General features: G+C 53.4%; 1 long non-coding RNA gene across 3 annotated transcripts; it reads right to left on the bottom strand.

The window, feature by feature from the left end:
* Positions 1-1,474: 1,474 nt before the first annotated feature.
* LOC122240876 lies at positions 1,475-7,023 on the bottom strand. Of its 3 annotated transcripts, XR_006220619.1 has the most exons (3): positions 6,790-6,999; positions 3,216-4,732; positions 1,475-3,017 (listed from the first exon to the last, which is right to left on the bottom strand). It is a non-coding gene; the product is annotated as an uncharacterized LOC122240876 (long non-coding RNA). The 3 variants fall into 3 exon arrangements; XR_006220618.1 differs by having other exon boundaries at positions 1,475-4,742; positions 6,790-7,023; XR_006220617.1 differs by having other exon boundaries at positions 1,475-4,732; positions 6,790-7,023.
* Positions 7,024-21,532: the final 14,509 nt, after the last annotated feature.

The following is a 21,532-nucleotide window of genomic DNA, read 5'->3' as shown; positions in this document are numbered from 1 at the left end:
CAGCCTGAGTGGGAATCTAGGCTTCCAAGTGGCTTTTGGTGGCAGGGGTGGAGCGAGGCCATTTTTTCCTCCCTGTAGCATTTGACTGGGTGGTTCCTGACTAAAAGTTTTCTGTCTTAAGGCATCCTCAAATACATGGTCATATGATTTTCAGCAGGGGTGCCATTCAATGGAGAATAAATGGTTTTCAACAAGTGGTGTTGGGAAAACTGGATATCTATCTATATCTATATCTATATCTAATCTATATCTATATATCTATATCTATATATGAGCAAAGTTGGAATCTTACATCGTGTGTAGAAATTAAATCCAAATGGATATCAAAGACCTAAATACAAGAACTGAAACTATAAAACTCTTAGAGGAAAACAGTGGGGAATCTTCATGACATTGGATTTATCAATGGTTTCTCAGATAGGACACCAGAAGCACAGGCAACAAAAGAGAAAATAGATAAAACTAGAATTCACTGAAATGAAACACTGTGCATCAAAGGGCACAATCAACAGAGCCACAGAGGCACCCCCACAGGATGGGACAAGATAGTTACAAGTCCATGTATGTGATAAGGGGTTAACATCCAGAATACATAAAAAATTCCTGCAACTCAACAACAACAACAACAACAACAAACAACCTGATTTAAAAATGGGAAAGGGATTTGAACAGGCATATTTCCAAAGAAGATATACAAGTGGCCAATAGAGATAAGCTCAACATCACTAATCAGTAGGGAAATGTAAATCAAAACCACAATGAGATACCATCTCACACCTATTAGGACAACTGCTATTTACTTACTTTTTTTTTTTAATGTTTATTTATTTTTGAGAGACCAGAGTGTGAGCAGCGGAGGGGCAGAGAGAGAAACCGAAGCAGGCTCTAGGCTCTGAGCTGTCAGCACAGAGCCTGACGCGGGGCTCGAACTCATAAACCGCGACAACGTGACTTGAGCTGAAGTCGGACGCTTAACTGACGGAACCACCCCGGCGCCCCGGGACAACAGCTATTTAAAAGAGACAAAAAACAAAACAAAACAACACAAAAAACCAGAACAGAAACAGAAAATAAGCATTGGCGAGGGTGTAGAGAAACTGGAACCTTGTGCTTTGCCGGTGGGCATGTAAAATGCTGCAGAGTATCTTCTCAAAAAATTAAAAGTGGAATTATCATACAATCCAGCAATGTCACTTCTGGGCATATACGTATAGAACTGAAAGCAGGGTCTTGAAGAGATCTTTGTACACCTATATTCATAGCAGCATTCTTTACAATAGCCAAAATGTGGGTGCACCCCGCGTGTCCACTGATAGATGCATAGATAAAATGTGGTGTATACACACACACACACACACACACAACGGGATAGTATTCAGCCTTAAAAAGCAAGGCAGTTTTGACACCTGCGACCACACAGGTGAACCCTGAGGATGTTATGCCACGTGAAATAAACCAGTCACAAAAAGACAAATACCGTATGATTCCATTTATGCGAGATCCCTACAGCTGTCAAATTCAGAGAGACAGAACATGGGATGATAGTGGTCAGGGCTGAGGGCAGCAGGAATGAGGAGTGGTTTAGTGGGGACAGCGTTCCAGTTTTGCAAGATGAAAAGAGCTCTGGGGAAAGATGGCAGTAGGGTTTGCCCAGCAGTGAGAACACGCTTCATGCCATCAAACTGTAAAAAAATGGTTAAGGCGGTAAATTTTTGGTTATGTAGATTTTACCGCAGTTTAAAAAAAAAAAAAAAGGTTTTGTCTTGACAGACTGCCCCTTTCTTGGTCTTGTGGTTACAGAGAGCAGGCTTTTGTGGGGACAATTTTTTGTTTGTTCGTGTCTGTTGGTGTTTCTGGGTTGTTCACTCTTTTGGTCCAAATCTGGTGTATATGAAGCAAAAGAAAAATTAAAAAAAATAAAACACAGCCAATTCACCACTGTGTGGCTCTTCGGGTCCCAATCCCCTAGCCAGTGGGCCTTCTCTCCACTTTTCAGAGTCCTCTTCTGTTTGTTTTATATGTGATGTTCAAGGTTTTTAGTTGTACTTAGAAGGTGAAACAGGGGAAAGTGCATCTACTCCCATCTTTCCAGAAGCAGGAGGCTTGGTCTGCTGTATTTGTACTGGTTCTCCAGGTAATACTGGTACTCACCAAGGACGGACTATGGAATTCGCCTCGGAGTCCCAAGCTCCCAGGGGCATGGACTGGGGCTCCCTTGTTTACAGTGAACCTCTGAGCTGATCACAGTTGGTCCTGATCAGTCCTCATGTAGGGCCCCAAACCTTGCTGGGTCTCCCAGGCCGTCTCTGCCCATCCTCGGTGGCATACATCTTCGGTGATTCACTTGCCCACTCTTTTGGCCACTCATTCTGAGCCTTCTCCTCAGGCAAGAGTTCAGATTCTCCCCCTGCAGTCTCTGGAAGGTTCTTAAAAACTCTTGAAAGGTCAAGTGCACAGCAGCGAAGCTCCTTCTTCCTCCTTCCCCCAAAACCGGCTTCCCCAGGCTCTAGCCTTCAGTTCGGTCCTGCTCCTTTCTCCTGGGTCCTCTTGGGGTGTGTTCATGCTCCCGCATTTCCCGACACACACATAACAGCTTCCAGCAGGTGGAAAGCACAGCACTGCTTTATGAAGCTCTGGGAAGGGGAGTGGCAGTTCTGTGGGTCTTCTGTGCTCCGGGCCTTCGGGGTGGTCTCACTGAGTCTTCCCAGTTCTTCAAAGGTAGGACTTATTGGTGCCAATTCACAGACGAGGAAACAGAGGCTTGGGGAAGTTAAGTAATCTGCATAAGGTCACGCAGGTGGTGAGTGGCAGGGCCAGGACCAGGAGCCCAGTGGCCTGACTTTGGAGCCCAAGCTCTTCTGGCCTTGTCTTAGAAGGACCCAAAACCTCACCAGAAGTCCGAGTGCCAGCCCATTATCTGACCCCAAGGACCACACGCAGAGCCAGATCTGATCTAAGTCCTCTTGGCTGTGACCCCTATTGGGCCCAGTTCAGGCAGCAGGTGAGGACCACGTGACCTGCAATACGAGGAAGAAGGAGCAAGCAATCAGCTGACATCAGATTTTCTGAGGGGCTTATGTGTTTGAAGTGCCCAGTTGGATTCAGAGTTAGAACCACCCTTTCCCCTACAAAGCAATTAAGCCGCTTCAGAGAAAAATGGCTTTGTTTGGCCCTTGGATACCATTCCTGAGAAATGATGGTAGCAAATAACGTACGTTCAGCAAACCTCATGTCTCTGCCGCGCGGCTGGCTTTGGATGTGGTCCAAGAACTGGTGTGATGTCGTTCTCCAGTTCCAGTCCCAGCCAGTCCCGGCTGCCCTGGGTGAGGCTCTTGGCTGGGCCGGATTTTTGGGACCTGATTTAACACATACCGAACGGTTTGAGTCTTCTGTGAAAAAAAGGAAAACATTCCCTGGATTTGGGGAGCAGTCAGCATCCTGACGATACTAACAACGAGGACCGTTCCAGGCCACTAGGGTGTCTGGAGGCTGGGCCTGGGAGGTAAGCGCTGTTACAGCCCCACCCATTTTACAGATGCGAAAGTGGAGGCGAGGAGCACCTTCAAAGTAACCCTGTTTTCATGAAGTACTTCCCGATTTAAGGTCCTTCTCTTAGTGTGAACTGTGCACCCAGGAGAGTAGCCAGCACAGAGGTAGTCATAGCTAGGTGCTCAGCAGTCCACACTGGCTGAACGAATAAAGGAGGCATTTCTTGTTTCTTCATCGTGATGAACTTATATTTGATGTCATTTACTTCAATTTCCCACTCAGCGCGGGAATCTCTTCTACAGCATCTCTGATAGATGGTCATCCACCTTGAATACCCCCAGGGATGGGGAGCCCACTCCCCAGAGTGGCTCCCCAGAATGGCCCAGAGACAGCTCTTCCCACCTTTGGACAGCTCTAGTCTCAGCAAGGACAACAGTTCATTATTCTGAGCTGAGCTCGGCCTCCCTGGGATGCGTAATTACTGGTTCTGGTTTTACCCTTTGCTGTGCTCAAGCTTCTCCCATTTCTACTGGTTAGTCTTTAAAAATCAGAAGAGGCCTGCTCCTTCTCCAAGTTTTCCCATTTGGGGATTTGGGTGAAGCTGGCCTGGGTGTCGGAGTCTAAGACCCAGCCACGGGGTGACAACCGTGTGGAAGGGCTGCGTATGTTCGGTCTGAGGAAGACGAGTCGGTAGCGAGGTGAGGGTGTTATGAGGGGAGCCCTCAGTTATTTTCAAGGCGCTGCAGATACGAATGAAGAAATAACAGTCATAATGGCAAATAATTACTGTGGTGCTGGGCCCTGAGCTAAAAGCTTTCCTGCTGTCATCTCAGCCGTGTCCCATAACAGTCCTCTGCAGTGACTCCTACCCCACTTTACAGATGAGGGAACTGAGGCACAGGAAGGTTAAATCACGTGGGCAGGGTCACTCAGCTGGTAAGTGGAGATACTGGCACGCAAACCCCAGTTGGTCTGACCGGACCCTTCCCTCCCACCTCCCGCACGCACAGGGGATGCACAGCGCTGGGTGGCCAGAATATGGCTCACAGGTAGAAGCTACAGGAAGACGGGCAAATGTCTGGTTAGGTGCAGCACTTTCTAGAAGTCAGAAATATCGGCCGATGGAATTAGCTGCCTCGTAACGTGGTAGGCACCAATGTGGGAGCAGGGTCCAGGTGGATCCACATCACAGAAAAGTCTTTGGACCACGTTTATCCAGTTGAATCCAATTAAAAACAGATCCCTAAGGCAACCTTTAAAAGAGAAAAAGGAAAGTGAGGAATGAATGGTGTTTGCAATGTATCTCTGGGCCCAGCTAGAAACTCCTTCTTTGGCACCTGCCTCTGAGTCCCCGCCAAAATATCAGGATTCCCGAAAACCCTGGTCATTGGGGGCTGGTCTTGACCTTGTTTCTAGGAGTTAAGAAGCAGAGAAGGGTGGATGGAAAGCCTGGGTCTCCTCAAGCAAAAGGCCCATTCCCTCCAATGCCTATCTATATGGTGAGATGAGCCTCAGAGAAAGCAAGTCACTTGCCCAGGGCCACAGACCTCATACACAGCTCTGCTGGGGACCTAGAAGGGACAGCCCCATGAGCTAGCTCTCACTCAGTCCTGGGAAGCCTCAGAAGAGAGGCTGAGCTCCGTCCTGGTAACCCCTCTCCCTCCGGGTCTCCAGGGACTGGCTCCGGATCCTGGAATAGTAGGTGAGAACATTCTGGCCTCCGGTTTCCCTCCTGCTGGCGAATATTAGGCTCAGGGTCACTTGAGAGCTGGTGCCTGGCCGGGAGTGGGAGACTGGACACATGTCTGGTCCGCAGGTGCCCTCAAGAGACCCACCGAGGTCCAGGTGGCACCTGGGTTCCTCCCAGAGGCAGTTTTGTGGTTGGTAGATGCCTGATCCATCAGGCCAGTGCCCTGGGCCCTTTTCCACCCGGCCTTCTTTCAACTCTTCCTGTACTTTAGGAGAATAATTAGATGATTCTATGCTGTGGCCCTGTCCCCTGCAGGCTGGTGTCTGGACAGCACGGAGGACGAGTCTCCTCCTGGGGCAGGCCAACGGTGGGAGTGTCTGGGAGAGGGAGGCCTGAAGGTGGACAGGACCTAATGGTGGCGGCAGCATCGGGGACAGCCCCAGTTCCTGCTCACCCGGGACCTCTCCATCCAGGAGACCCAGGCAGGGCAGGGTTGGGGGTGGGGAGGCCCCATGGGTGCCACTTCATAGGCTGGGATGCTGAGTCACTTGCCTGATGTTGGGCTTCTGGTGGGCGAGTGAGTGAGTGAGTGACAGGCTCGGAACTGGATCCGGTCAGAGTGTCCTTAGGCCTGTGGTCTTATCACCTCACGACAGTGCTCTCTTCCCCTGGCCAGACCCTGCCTGGAGCATTGCCACTGTGGCTCCCGTTGCCTCACGGGCCTTCTGAGTGTCAGAGGTGGGCATGGGGTTCAAGCAGCCCCCTCCTTCCAGGAAGGGCTGTTCACCCTCCTCCGTTTGCTTCTCCTAAATGGAGATCTGTGGTCTCCCCAGACGTCCCTGCTGTCTGAGGGGAAGGGCCCCCGGAGAGCACCTTATGTCTTGTTTGACGGACAACAAAACTGCAGCCCAGAGAGGGCAAGCGGCTTTCCTGAGGCCACAGAGCAAATGGGGGGCAGAGCCCATCTCGAACTCAGGGATCCTGACTCCCAGGCACACACACGTGTGTGACTGGGGTCTCCACACTTTCCCTCTTCCAAAGATGATACTTTGTCACATACATGGCAGAGCAACCAGGCACAACCACCACCCCGGTCGCTGTTGAAGTAGTCCAAGGATCCGTAAAACTGAACAGTTTGTTGGTGGGGACGGTTATGGCTCCCAAGTGCTCCCCACCCATCCACCAGAGAGGCACCTAGGCTAGAAATCACGTACCACCAATTCTCTGGCTCCCCGCTTCCCCCCTCTGAAGAGTGAGGTCCTGCTTTCCTTCCAGCCACTACCTCCCGGAATGCCAGGAGCACTCTTCTGTTTTGGGAGAAGCTGCCATCAGCCTCAGTTTCTCCATCTGTGACACTGGCTCCACGCCCGGCTTGTTGGGCTCATCAAGCGACCCACCGGGAGAGGCAAGTGAGGAGAGGGCTATGTAGGAAAGTCACCAATTGTCCGAGCCCTTTGTCCCCACTTAAACTGCAGCAGGGGACCTGCGCGACAGCCAGGGCCTCTCATTTCCTTTGAGTAAGCGCTCTCCCTGCAAGAGGGAGCCACTGACCTCAAAGGCCGGCCTACAAAGGGGCCCTGACATCGTCGGGAACAATGTCGCCTGTTTACCTGACAGATTGTCCGCTTTCTTTTCATCTCCGAGGAAAAGAGCTCCCGCTGGGAGCCGCTAATCCCAGAGTAAACAGATGACCTCGTGGTGCTTTTCTTCCGGAGGTGGGGTGCGGAGGCAAGCGCCCCAACTGTGCAAACAGATCCTGGAGGCCTCGTGCGCCTGCGGGGGCGTGGCCCCGGGGCCCGGGCGGGAAGAGCCCCTCCCTCGAGCCCGCCCTCTTTCTCCCTTTGTGGTTTCCCGTTGAATGCGGAGAAGCTCAAAGGCAGGGGCGAGAAAGGTCAAAGCCAATTTGCAGGGCCGAGCGTGGGGGAGGAGAGAAGGGGCCAGACGGGGCGTTTTGGGAGGCCTGACCTTCACCTGGATACAACCCCTGTGGCCTGCCCCCAGGCCTTCTGTGGACGCTGTCCCCGGCAGAGCTGGCTGTTGGCAGAGGCCAGCAGCTGCCCCTCTCTGAGCCTCAGTTTCCCCATCTGGAAAGCAGGGATGAAGAAGACAGCCGACTCTTAAGGCTGTTGCAAAATATTGCCATGAGCTCTCCGCAAGTGGCGGTGACTTACGATTAGAGAGAGAGAAAGCCGAGTCTGGAAGCTGGAATGAGACGCCAGCAGAGTGTGGAGAGTGTTCGGGGAGAGGGTAGGCAGAGTCGGGACAAAGGCACTCAGTTAGTTGGGACTGAATAGCGCTTGTATGCGAAACAGAAGATAAAAAAGCCTCTGAAATAACATATCACATTGTGGGGTTATCTCTGGGAGGGGACCCAAATTCTCCCACTTCCTGCTGGTGTGACCTTGGGAGAGCTATTTGGCCCTTATGTCCTTTGGTGTCCTCCTTTACAAATAGATAGACAAGTCCTATGTCAAAGGGCTCTCCTTGAAATGAAAAGAACCTGGCACAGAGTAGATGCTCAATTAATATCAGTTCCTGGCGCTTAGTAAAGGCAGGCTTTACTCCTTGCAAGGAGCTTGGGTGGGGGTGGGGGGGATCTGGATGAGTTAAAGACCCATGGGATGGGAGCCCCATCACACCTTATTTGGATGCCGCCAGAGGCTGCCCTTTCCCTCGGGTAGTGGGGAGCTGGGTGGGGTGGATCCTCCCACAGGGTGAGCCCTGGGTGACCAGCCGGTGCCTTCCCAGCCACCCTCTCTTGGCTGTCCCTACAGGCCGTGTGTGCCTCATCTCGGCATTCAGGGCTTCTGCGACTATCAGCTCCTCTTTGGGGTAGAGAAGGTGAGAGATGTTTAGGTGAAGCAGGTGGTGTCTCCCGGGGTTCCTCAGCTTTCCTTTTTAAAGGGAAGGAAGGAACGAGAAGGAAAAGCAGGAAAGGGATGTACTATTTGGTGAACATCTTAAAGCAAGTTTATAGGTATCAGAAGCTTTGGCTTCAAGGAACAGCAAACTCAATTTACTGTAGCTTAAACAAATGGAGGTTTATTTTTCTAACATATTAAGAATTCTGGACATGGGTGGTTGCTGGTCTTGGCTAACTGCTGGTGATGCCAACAAAGACTGGTCTCTTTCCAGCTTTCTACACATCACCCTTAGCATGTAAAAACCTACTCATCTCCTCAAGGTGGCAAGATGGCTGCCACAGCTCCATCAGGAAAGTAGGTCTCCCACGAGCTCCCTGCTGATGTCTCATTGGCCAGAAGTGGGTCACGTGGCTACTCCTGGAACAAGATGGCGGGAATGCAAATTCCTGAATGCACTTCCCCAGCCTCCAACAGGAGCAGGTGAGGGTGGGCGGGCTGCGTGGGTCAAAGGGACCGTGTCCAACCATCTAATCAGTTGCCTGCCAGAGGAGATGGTTCTACTCACATCCCAGTCGTACCACGGCAAGCCGGTGCCCAGGGCAGTGAAATGCTTACTCAATAAGCACTTTGACTGATTTCCTTTGACATTCTGGGCCAGCAACCAAAGATGCAGAGATAAAAGCCACTCCTATGCCTTTCAGAGACAGAAGGAGAATCGTAATAGTAATAATAACAGTATAATAGCTAAAATTCATCGAATATGTACCAAGTGCCAAGTGCTTGCGGGGTACTTTCTAGACTTTATCCATTCTCTTGCTCACTCCAACCTCAAGCAACAGGCATGATTCTACCCGTTACGGAGGAAACTGAGCCCCAGTGAGGCCCACAACGCAGGCTCATGTTACACACAGTAGTGGATATAAGAGCCCAGGGATGAACCAGGCTCTAGGGACACCCATGGGAAGAGGGTCCTGCACTCCTTGGGGAGGCCTGGGAAAGTTTCTGGAGGTGGGGAGGTGTATGTAGGGTCTGGAGACACCAGCTGGAATTTCACAGTCAGACAAGGTGGGGAAGATGTCCCAGACGAGGTAAGACATGTGTGAGGACACATGAGAAGTGACATTAGGAAGATCTATGGCACCCCTAGGGTCTGTCCACCCACACTTGCCCAGAAATTGCTTTCTTTAAAAGAAGCGTTGAAAATAAAATTATACTTCTAAAATCAGTCAGTGACATGAACGGTCAAAGAAATGCAATTCATTTATAAAATTGTCAAAGATGTAAAGGAAACACCTTAATACTTGACACTGGTGTCGGGGCAGCGAAACAGGTAATGTTTGCACACAGCTGGTGGGACGGTGAATTGGTGTGTAAGCCTTTAGAAAAGCAACTTGAAAAATATTCTTTAGAATGTGCTGATCTTTTGGCTTGCTGTTTAGAAATACATCCTAAAGAAATGATAAATAAAAGTAGACAGATACCTGTGCAAGAGAGATAATTGATTGCAATACAATTTTGTGTTTTCTCCCTTGAAGTTTCCCTGTCAGTGTCCCAGGTTTGTAGCCAGACCCCTCCTGACTCCCTAGTCCCAGGGGCATTTGTAGGACCCAGCCTTGGGTCCTACAAAGCTGCTTGAAGGGAACATTTTTTCCCTGTTTTTTGTTTGTTGATTTTGGTTGTTTTGTTTTTGTGAAAAAGAAAGATCAAGAGAGAAAACATGCAGGCTGTCCCAGTAAAACAGTTTCTTCCAGTAAAAGGGAGGAGTTGAAAGAAAGAAGGCGGAAGGTTCCTAACACCTGCAAAGGGGCCTTGAGTCCCAGAGGTGGGACCTCAAACCCACCCACCCACCCACCCACTGCATGGCCACACCCCAGGACATGGCTGTGATTTCCCAAAGCTCACTGTCCAAGAAGACTGGAGTGATAGCCATAACCCAGGGTCCTGAGCTTCTAGCCTGACGTACAGTAGCAGCCACTGGATATCAAAGAGCATGCCCTCTGGGAGGATGAGTAGCTACAGACCCCAGGACCTTTGCACGGCCCTAGCAGACAGCAAGATCTCAAAATGACTGAGGTTGATTTTCCTTGATCAGGCCTCAGGTGGAATTTAAATAAAACTGAATGTGACATTCTCACCTATCTACATTCATGAGAAAAAAATGTTTTTAAAGGTAATTGAGTATAAAGTTATTATCTTGTTTTGATTTTTTAAACCATTAGTTAAATATTTTCCATAGAGAGATACCAAAGTCCCCTGCCCTACGTTCCCTGACCTCCAGGCACATACCTTTACTATTGCACCAACCTTGCTGGGAGGGTCATTATCTATATTTAGTGCCTCACTCTCCTTCGAGGTTCTCAGGTCCTGGAGACTCATCAAGACATTGTCTTATTTACCTCCATGTCCCCAGTCCTTGCACAACACCTGGCAAACACCCAGGGAATGAACGGGTATATGAATGAATGAATGAATGAATGAACGGATGAACGAATGAATGAACAGGTGTCTGGTATCTGGGTTAAAGGGCCTGGTGAGGCCCATCTCTGTTGTCCCCACACAGATGCTCCCGGGCAGCTCTAAGGGCTGTGCACTCAGCCACAGAGTTAACTGCAAGGACAAAGTCGGGGAGTGTAAACAGCCCTCCTCCAGGCCAGGGCCGACTGGCAGCATCCCGGGCAGCTTGCACAATCTTGTGGGCTGCTGTGATTCTCATTTTTGGGGCATGGAGTCATCTCTGCCATGGGCCTCTCCCTCCTTGCCCTGGATTGTCTCTTGGCAACACAAAAGGAACTGTGTGTCTGTTGTCGGCGGGAAGAAGTTCAGACCCCCGATCCCTCCAGGGAGCTGGTCCTGATGAACCAGATCTGCCCAAGGACCCCAGGAGGCTGGAGCTGAAAGGGAGCTCGAAGGTCACCCAGACCGACCTCTTCGTTTTACAGATAAAGGACCTGAGACCTTAAGAGGTGGGGACACTGAGCTCACTGCACTTGTGGCAGAGCTTGGCACGGAGCTGAGTGTCCTGGGATGGCAGCTGGTTTCAGAACCAGCCAAACAGGGCTGTAAATTCCTGCCCAGCCACTGTCCAGCCGTGTGAACCTGGATCAGGGATGTGTCCTTCCTGAGTCCCCATTTCCCTGTCTCCCCGGAGCGGCACGCAAGGTTGTTGTGGAGACCTGTCGCAATGCTGTCTTAGAGCCCCTAGCACCGTGCCTGGCTCAGACCGGGGCCTTCTGTCTCCTGCCTCCTCCCACCCTTTCTTTCCTAACTTCTCCCGCCCACATTCCTCACCATTCCTCCGCTTCCCTCTGAGCCCTCCACTACAGCTCCCCAAATTGCATGCTGTGATCACCCCTAGATTCATTACTGTCTGCCTACTTTCTCTCTTGCTTTTTCTGTTCTCACACACCTCTTGGTCTTGCCACATTCATTCATATTTTCCTTCCTCTCTCCCTTCCTGCAAACTTTCCCAGGCCTCTGCTATGCGCCAGGCACCTGCTGGGCAGAGAGGCTCACGGCCTCCTCCTGCCCTTTCAGAGCTCATCTACTGCTCAAGAGGGGCTGCGTGAGCAAGGACGAGACAGGGCAATGCTGTGTGTCCACAAAATCCCATATCCTAACTCTTGGTTCTGGAACACCGCGGCCGATAGAAGACTGACCCTTTAAAGAGGGCTGTGTCCTAACCCCCAAATCTATGAATCTTACCTTACGTGACAGAAGGAGCTTTGCAGATGTGGCTAAGTGCAGAATTGTTTTTTTAATGTTTATTTATTTGAGAGAGAGAGAGAGTACGTGTGCACACGCATGCGTGTGAGTGGGGGAGGGGCAGAGAGACAGGGAGACAGAGGATCCAAAGCAGGCTCGGCACTGACAGCAGCGAGCCTGACGCGGGGCTCAAACTCACGAACGGTGAGATCATGACCTGAGCAGAAGTCGGACGCTCAGCTGCCCAGGTGCCCCCTGTTAAGTACAGGATTTTGAGATGGGGACACTGTCCTAGATTATCCATGTGGACATAAGGGTCCTTACGAGAGGGAGGAAGAAGGCCAGAGAGGAGAGATGCTATCTTTGCTTGCTCTGAAAATGGAGGAGAGAGGCCAGGAGCCAAGGAGCACAGGTGCCCCTGGGGCCCTCAAAAAGAACCAGTCCCACGGACACCTTGATTTTAGCCCTGGAGAGCCATTTGGGCTTCTGACTTCCAGAACTGTAACAGCATGAACGTGTGCTGGTTTAAGCCACTAGGTGTGTGGTCATTTGTTCCCACAGCGGTAGCAAACGTAGAAGACCGTGGGTCTCTGTCCTCTTGCAGTGAGGTGGCCCGTGTGACTAACTCCGGCCAGTGCAGTGTGAATGCAGGTGACACATCTTCCTCTGGCCTGAGGCCTCTTTCTTCCTCTCCTCTGCCACAGCCAACGAAGACACTGCAGCTGGTGGTGGAAGGTACAAAACGGTGATCAGCTGCTGGCGGCCTGGGTCCCTGAGTGACTGAGTGGAGCACAGCCCCCACCCGGCCCCCACCAACCATCCGAACCTCTTAGGATTTGGGTATTTTTCATGACAGCAACATAACCTAGCCTTTTCTTCCTGCGGGAGCGCTAATGAGGCTCTTGCCTCACGGTGGTGACGACTGAGCCTTGAGAAGACAGATCGGCCCTTAAGAGTGTGAGCAAAGGCCTGGAAGGATTGGACTTTATTTGGCTGGCCCAGGGTGCATTGTGGGAGCGGAGGCTTGCTGCAAAGGTTGGGGAAAACGGAGAGCAGGGGCGCTGGCGGGACTCTGGCCGTTCTGTCTCCCTCCGCTGGGTTCCAGCAGGTTTGGACTCGTTTCCTAGCGTGTACTGCTCGGTGCGCATCTAGTGTGCCTGCAGGGCTCATGCGGACACATGTGCGTGTGTGGCCGAGAGGCTTCTCTGGGCGCAGGCACACGTGCGACCGTAGGCGTGTGCATGTGTGGGTTTACCTCTGGTATAGCTGCAGCTCCGGGGTGGGCGGGGTGGGGGTTGGGGGCTGGTCTGGGACAAACGAAGGTGTCAGGGGCGGGTGGGTTTCTGGTGCGGAGGAACAGAGTCCAGAGGGTGCGGTGAGGAGAGCGGTGTGTGAGGGTGTATCAGGGTGAACAGAGAGACTTCTCGAATCATTGGTGAAGGAGAAGCTCTGGGATACACCGGTAGCTCGTGAGGTGAGTCCCAACACGTAGCGCCCGCCCTTAGAGCCCTACGTGCAGTGATTCACTGACCTGTGCCCTCTGCAGGGGCGAGTGATTGCTGTATGAGCCTGGCTCGCTCTCGTGGGGCCAGCGTGAGCCAGAGAACACCCTATCACGTCAGTCCCACCGCGGGCCAGGTTTGCATGATGTTTATTGCTCAAATTACTCACTGTGTTGTTACCTGAAATACATTTAATTCCTATTAACGAGCACTGTAGGGCATAGATTTCATCATTAGCGTTAAATTACTTTATTGCAGTTTACAAAGCAGCTGCCTGTGATGTGTGACGCATCAGCCCAAGTCGGAGCCTACACACACAGGCCGCTCGCATGTGTGTGGACAGTGCACAGTGCGGGTGTGTAGTTGTAGGCAACGTGTTTTCGCGCACGCTTTCAGCCGCACGTGAAGGTAACCTTGTGTTTGCTCCGCCCATCTGTGGGCTGCCCTAGACCTGAGACTGGGGCGTGCTTTCCGAAGTCTACTCTAGGCCCGGGGGCACAGCTGAGGGCTTTTGAGGCTCTTGTCTCAATAAAACCCAGGGCCCCCCATGGGTAGGGGCTCCCATATGAAGAGACAGAGGCTCACGGAAGCCCAGAGGACCTGCACGAGGCGCATGCTGGGGCCGCACTTAGATTCCAGCCAGGTCGGCTCCAAAGCTTGGGCTTTTGCTCTTACATGCCACCTTGCACGTTCCTCAAGCACTCAAGTTTCCCCAGTCAGGAGTCTGGCTCCTTCTCCCGCTCCCTGCCAACCTCACGGGCCCCTTTAAGATCAAGGGACATGATGTTTCTCCGCTGAGAGGCTACAGGTGGATCGCTCATTCTTTTTTCTTTTCTTTTGTAATAACGTTTGTATCTTTCATTAATGGCTGTAAGAGTCTCCCCTCTGTTTGCTCCCCGTGCCGACCCCATCGTTGCGGGGTTAGTAAGGAATGACGTCAGAGCCCGAGTGGGTGAGCGGTCAGGGGGCTCAATAGAACCGCTGTTGTCCCGCCCACCCGGCACACACACACACGCACACACACACACACACACACACGCACACACACGCGCACACACACACACACACACACACACACACAGGCCGCTTTTGCAAAAACAATTCCCTATTTGGCAAAGGGCAGTGTTTGCCCTGGGATAGGACCTTGCAGCCCTGAGCGAGGCCTTGTTTATTCTGGCATAAACCACGGGGATGTCCAAGCCCTCCAAGTTTGTTGAACTTCCTGGATTTCTTATCATGCAGCCTGCCCCGCCAGGGAACAGGTGAAATGCTGATTTGTGCCCAAGAGACCAAGAGAGGATATTAAGAAAGTCCACAAAAGCCACTTCTGCCCCCAAGGGACAAGCAGCCCCGGGCAGGGCTGCTGAGGGCTGGCAGGGGCCAGGGAGAGGGAGCCGGGCAGATCCTTAGCCTTCCTTCTCCTTAACCTGGCCTGAGCCTGCGTCTCCCACTCGTGACTCCCCACTCCTGAATTCTCTGCTCGGCTCTGCTGAGGCTGGTCTCCCCACTTTCTCTGGACATATTGTACCTTCTCCAGGCTGCACACCTTTGCCTGGGCCATGCCTGCCACGTGGGATTTCCTCTCTACCCTGCCTCCAGTTGAAACCCTGCTTGGTGGGTAGAGTAAAAGAATGGCTGAATCATTCTGAGGGTGGAACTGGGTAAGTGAAAGACTGTATCCCACACTACCCTACAGTGTACATTTCCCTTCCCCTAGGAAGGGAAATCCCTGACCCTCAGGGGCTTATCAGGGTGTTTGCCTGGGGTGGGGGGATGCCTAAATGAACCCTCAGGTAGCCCTACTGAGACACTGGGGAACTTGTCTCTGCCCCCTCAGGAAGTCACACAACATGACAATGGGGTAGGGGTCGGGGGTGATGGGGCGGGTATAAGGGGAGGGGCCTCCAGACTCAGGAGTCGGCCAACCAAGGTCAGATCCTGTCTCCCAGCCTTCTAGCTCCAGGACCTTAGGAGGTGGCTCCAGGCTTCCTGCACCTGCATAGAATGAGTATAATGGCAACTCCTTCCTTGGGAGGTGTAACTACAGTGATAGATGAAGCACCTTGGACACAATAAGTGTATTTTATCAGTCCCTTATGTCACTGTAGGAGGATCGCAGACACATGGTTGACCTTCGACAGCCTTTGTGACTTCATTGCACTATTCACTGACTGCCTCCTGCGAGGCTCCTGATTTCACAAGGAACCTACGGGTTGCTATCATCCCCTGCAGATGAGGGGACTCTGCCAGTTGAGGCTGTGGCCCAAGGACACCCAGCATATAGGTGGCAGAGCAAGGGTCAATGCAAGCTGGCTGGACTCAAAATGTGCTCCTTCTCCTCTGTGACCTCTGCCCCAGCCCCTCACGCTGACCAGTGGCCCTGGAGCTTGTCTGGCCCTTCTGTGTCTGGGGGCCAAGGCAGGAGAGGCAGCTGCCAATCAATGTGCCGTGAGCTCAGGGAAGGCCTGGGGTCCCCTTGTCAGACCCCCTCGCTTGCCACATGCCCTAAATTCCATCATTACTTATGGTGCTGTGATTCCTATACTGTGTGGGCAAGACCCCTGATGTGACTGTCTGCCTTTGGTGGCAGGACCTAGCCATTGAGGACCCACCAGCAAATGGCACCTGGGGAAGGGATCCCAAGCCAGGGACGTTCTGATGGGGGCAACAGCTTCAGGCTGGGTCCTAGAGTGGCCACCCTGGGAACCAGACCTTGTCATCAAAGGAAGGAAAGGCTTTACAAAGGCGAGTGGAGAGAAGGGGGGAATGGTGTTGAGTTCCCACTGTGTGCAGACACATGGCCTTTATGTATGCTGCCTCACTCAGCTCTCTCAGCAGCCTTGTTGGGCCCCCATTTTACAGAAGAGGAACCATAGCACAGAGAAGTTAAGTGATTTGCCCAGGACCACAGAGGCGGGGTTCAGTGCAAGCCTGTGACAACTTTCTAATTTTGCCACGGCATAGTTTGCTTGAGTGGGGCTGTGGGTGTGGAGGGAAGGGGTCTTTGTCTTCAGGTGGAGCTGGCTGGCCTAGGTGGGAGAGGTTTGCAGGGAGGAACCGTTGGCCCATGAGTCAGGGGTCCGGTCCTGGCAGCTCCTACCGCCCACCTGGGATGGCCAGCAGCCTGGGGGTGCTTCAGCGCGGTTAGTCATTCCAGGTGGGTGGCAGGCAGGCACCCATCGGGAGGTGTCTTCCGCCCCCCACGCTTCAGATGAGCAAACAACAGAAACACTGCGTCTGGCCTCAGCCCTCAGCTCGGTGGCCCAGGTACATTCCTCACTTCCTTCCCGGGACCTCCGTGGGAGGGGGCACTGGCCTCTGCCCACGCTGTGGGTCATAGCGGGGTGCAGGGGGGTGTCACCGAATCACTCCCATCCCCTCACTGAACCCCATAGGGACCCGAGGTGGGCCGGGACAGCAGGTTAAGCTTGGGCTGCCTCCACCGGAAATACGCATTAAGTGAAAATAAAGTTCTTCGGCCCCGCTTTCCAAGTACATTCCGGTCTTTAGAGAAAACCGAGATAAAACAGGAAAGGTACAGCAATGAGAACCCATGTACCCAGAGGCAACCACTGGGTACCTTTCATCCCCACCCTTCCTACACGTGGATTGGATGGGTCGTAGCTGCTGTCTTCGTCACCTTTACTGGGTTCTGAACACCCCACCCCCCGACCCCGGGCTTCCCTGAATCATTGGTTTCCCTGGTCTAGCCTTGGAAGGGAGGCAGCGTCACTTCATTTTATAGATGTACAACCTGAAGCTTCAAGAGGTTGACAAACCCAGGCTCACGCCTAGTGAGAAAGAGGCAGAGAAGAAGGATTCTGACTGCAGGGTCCGGGTTTTTGCTTCGTGCCCTATACACTGCTGTGATGCCGTGACTTCTCCCTAAAGTCTCGTCCGAAGTTTGTCCCCCCCACCCAGACGGGAAGGTCATGCAAACACCAGGTGTAATGTCTGCATGGGATTCGCACTGCACATATATAACCCTCTCCTGCTGCTGGCCACTTTAGTCTTTCTCATTTTTGACCATTACAAGCACACTGCCAGGAACTGCTCCGGGTTATGGCTGTTTCCTCGGGCGGTGCTTTCACTGTGGAATTGTGAGGCCAGAGGGTGGGGACACTTGGATGAGCTCCTAGGAAGCATCGCCCCATGAGGGCGCCTGATTTCACCCCCCTGAGCAGACCAGCAGACCCACTGGGCAGAGATGGGACGGCTGCTTCAGAGACTCTGCGAGGCCCGGTGTGGAGCCCCACGCTGGCTGTGGAGCCTTCTTCCAAGGGGGGGCCCAGTGTGGTGCCCTCTGCCACACCCCTGGCCTGTTTAAAGGTGATAAAGCTGAGTCTCAGAGAGGCAAAGTCACTTACCCAAGGTCACACAGCTTGGGCCAAAACCCACGAGACCCATCTCACGCAGGGTTTGCAAAGCACCAGCCACTAATTCTTCGGGAGTTCTAGTTAACTCTCCCCACTGATCCAGGGTCCATAAGTGCCAGCTTACTTCCTGAAGCATCTCTGGGACATCCTCCCGGAGGCTGGGAGTTGGCTCAGTCCTCACCTCCTGCTGGCCTCCCTCAGCAGGGAGCAATAAACTGTATTTCAGACTCTGCTTGCTTCTGCCCATCTCCTCTTGCCTGGACTGATACCGTAGCCTCTCTACCACTCGTTTCACCCGAGCCCACTCGTGCCCTTTTCTCCAGTGAGCAGTCAGAATGGTCTTTTCAGGACCCAACTCCCGCCATGTGGCTCCCCTGCTCTGGCCTCCAAGGGATTCCCGGCTGGGTATGGGTAACTCACCTGGAAGCCTGCTGGGACGAATTTGATTCAGGGCCTGCCCCATGCCAGGCACAGTGCCAGGCACTATGGGAACAGCGAATCAGACCCAGAACTTAGGAGGCCTACCTCCTCTGCCCCCTGCCCCTCTCCCCGGCCTTGTCTCATCCCTTCTTGGGTGCCCGCTGGGCTCCAGGCCTTGGTCTCCATTCTGTCACAAGGGCAGGCCGAGACTTCACCTAGAGCACTCTTGCCCTTGCCGCACCGCCCCCTCCCCCCCCCCACCAACTTCAGGCTGCCTCCCTTCGTCTGCAGAGACCCTCCCCATAAGCAGACAGACAGAGTCTGTCTCACTTGGTCTGTCGCCTTCATAAGCAACACCCCCCCCCCCCACCGCCATCCCCTGAAACACACACACCATAGCTTCTCCAGAGAAATTCTCGATTCAGGAGCTTTCGAGATTATGGGAAAAAGGGGTTGGGGAGTGAATTTACAGCCACCACGATCATGTTTCTGTGTGCATGATCAATCTTTTCACATTCATTAAAAAAAAAAAAAAGAGAAGTTACGGGATATTGGCCACATGGTAAGTCGACAACTTACGACATGTTAATTTCCATGGCTCTCTCCTACCTGGCTGGAAACCCTTCCGGATCTCCTTCCTCACGATTTCAATGAGACCCTTACCAATTACTTGGTGAGCTGAGAGGCCCTTTTTCCTCCTGTGTTTGGTCTTCCGTGAATCGGGCTCACTGATTCTGGTGGTCCCAGAGACACGGCCTGTAGAAATCTCCCGGTAGAACGCTGTGGCCGGGGCCTGGCCCTCTGCAGGTGGGCTGTTCATCACATCCCTCTGTCCGCTGGCCCTTTGCTGGTCGCCAGGCTTTGCAATGGCTGCCTTCTGCGCGCCCCTGCCCCCTTCCGATTCACACATGGGGGAGTTAAGAGGCCCGACTCCTCTTTCTGTCCCCAACGGCTTTCAAGCTTTCACGAGACATTGGCGTAAAGAGCTCTTCAATTGGGCCCCGTTCCCTTTATTAAAATTCCCACCCTCTGCTCTCTTCCCTTCGTTGGTGTCTTCAACAGGGAAGTTCAGAAAAGCCAGGCTGCAGTTAAGCTACGTGAGCTGAAACGTGGTGCGGCAGGAACACGAGTCGGGAGGATCACCACCGACACCTGCCGGTCTGCAAACTGCCAGGCCTGCCAGGCTCCGGGAGGGGGCACGGGATCCCTCGGGAGTGAGGGAAATCAGCCTGATGCCAGCAAAACAGGTTTTACTGGGCCGAAAACCATGAATTCCAAAATAATGACGTTATCAAAGAGATGGGGCAAGTGGGAGCACGTGCCAGACCTTAAGTGCCCACCGTGTGCCAGCCCCTGTGCCGGGCACTGTGAGGACCAGACACGGTGTCTGAGTGCAGGAGACTTGCGGGCCGGAGGGTCTGACTCAAGCTGGGGCCTGGACACACACTTGTCACCTTTCCGCTGCTGAGCCGAGTAGCACAGGACATGACCCGTAGAAGGCCCTTCTTCCCAGCCCCGGCTGAGACTGGGGGTACCTCCTTTTGGACGAGACTGACTTCTCTTGGTGAGTTCATCTCTGTTCTTGCCAAAGGCAGAAGAAACTCCATGCTTGGCCCGTAGGAAACAGGCCGGCCTGAGACCTGTGTGGCCTGGGGCCCCCTCATTCTGCACCCAGGGGCTGGGTGTTATTCACCCACATCCCAGGGTGCAGGCTGTGGGGTAACCCAGAAGAAGGGAGGGGAAACTGTACAGAAGCTGGATCTTCCGCGGTGACCCCAAGCCAGGCCAGGCTCCGAGGTAGGGCAGCGAGGCACTGGAAGGAAGCTCAGCGCAGGGGGGTGAGGGGAGGGGAGCTGGTCAGCTCGTGGGCCCACAGACAGGAGTGGGCCCGTTCCCTGCGCAGCATTTGGTGAGAGAGAAATGCATGTGGAGCCAGGTCCCCCAGGACAAGTGACTTGCTTCGGGGAAAAGGTGTATATCGGGGTGTGTGTGTGTGTGTGTGTGTGTGTGTGTGTGCTGAAAGTGCTGGATCACTAAAAGTTGCACACTTTAGAGCCCAAGGGATGGTGCGGAGGGCCCCCTACAAGAGCACACATGCCTCTGCTTGGGCTCTGGGGGTCCAACCCTGCTCGCGGCACCAGGTCTCAGGCAGCGGCCACGAGAAGGCGCACCACAAATACTCGCCCACTGCCAGCCTGGGCTGCTTTCTGTCTCCTGCTCAGGGCTGGGGGCTCCAGGGAGGCTGGTGGGATTCTCGTGTTGCTCTTGGCAGCAGAGACTTGAAACCCCATGACCACAAGGCATGAGGGTGATGGCCTCTCCACAGGACTGGGCTCTGGCTGGTGAGACTCCCTCCAGCTGCACAGGCAGGTGGGCAGGAAGCGGGGCGAGGATGGAGTCCTGGGCACCCTGGGGAGCTCTGATGCATGTGGGGAGAGGACCGTGAAGAAGCCTGAGCTTCCTGCAGATCAAGCAGAGGCTTGGGCGGAGCAGAGTCGAGGCCTTCGTGGGAACGCAGCCTCATCAGCCCATCAGGGCTGCTTTGAGAGAGCAGTTCCATTCATTCGAGAAATATTTATTGAACTTTAGCCAGCTGCCAGATCTTGCCCCAGAGAGCCGCGGTGAGGCTTACGGGAGGTGACGTGGTGGCAAAGAGGGCTCAGGGCATGTTTGCAAGTGGAGTCACGCTACGCACAGGCCCCACCGCTCGTGGGAGGACAGGAGGCAGGGTCTCTGCACCACCAGAGGAACTTTCCCTGCCTCTCTCCTCTCCTTGGCCCCACCTGGCTATGGAAAGGACAGATCTGAGCCTTGCTTATGTGGGAGGTTTGGTGGGAAAGACCCAGAGCAGAGGACCAGAACTCTATCCCTGAGGCCTTCTTGCTGTAAACAGGCCATTGGATGTTCAAGGCTGCTGACGAAAGTAGAACTCCCTTCTAGTTCTCCCTTTGCCCTTAAGTTCTCCTTCCTAGAGAATGTCAGTGGTGCAAATGACTTTCTTTTCCTGTCCAGTATCGCCTTTCTCCCTGTTCCATTGGCCACTGGGGGCTTTTTCTCACATTTCTGCCATGGAGCCCTCCATATTTGGAGACCTCCAAAGACAGGGAGCTCAGTACTCGCCAAGTACCACGGTGGTCTCAGGGGGTGGCTGTCCTGAGGCTAAGCAGGCAGCAAAGGGGGGGGGGGCGCTGGGGCACAGGAGAAGGCTGTGGGGACTCAGGAGATGCTGGTGCCCTGGGAGAAGCCACAGGAGACAAGGACAGGGAGGCCAAAAGTCAAACCGTGGGCTCAGCCACTCGCCTGATCAGCTTGGGGAGCCAGTGTGTGCAAGACAGAAGGACTGACTGTAGACCAGCTGCTGCCTGGAGTCGTCCACGACCTGACCCCCCTTGCGGCCTGGCACGAGGCCTAGCGAGGGCCGGCTGTCCGCAAACCCCCAACAGAGCACACGCCTGGGAGTTACATTCCTGCACCCGTGGGCCACGCAGG

Source organism: Panthera tigris, chromosome C1, assembly GCF_018350195.1.
Source record: "Panthera tigris isolate Pti1 chromosome C1, P.tigris_Pti1_mat1.1, whole genome shotgun sequence".
NCBI lineage: Eukaryota > Metazoa > Chordata > Mammalia > Carnivora > Felidae > Panthera > Panthera tigris.
This window is presented reverse-complemented; position numbering and strand designations above follow the sequence as displayed.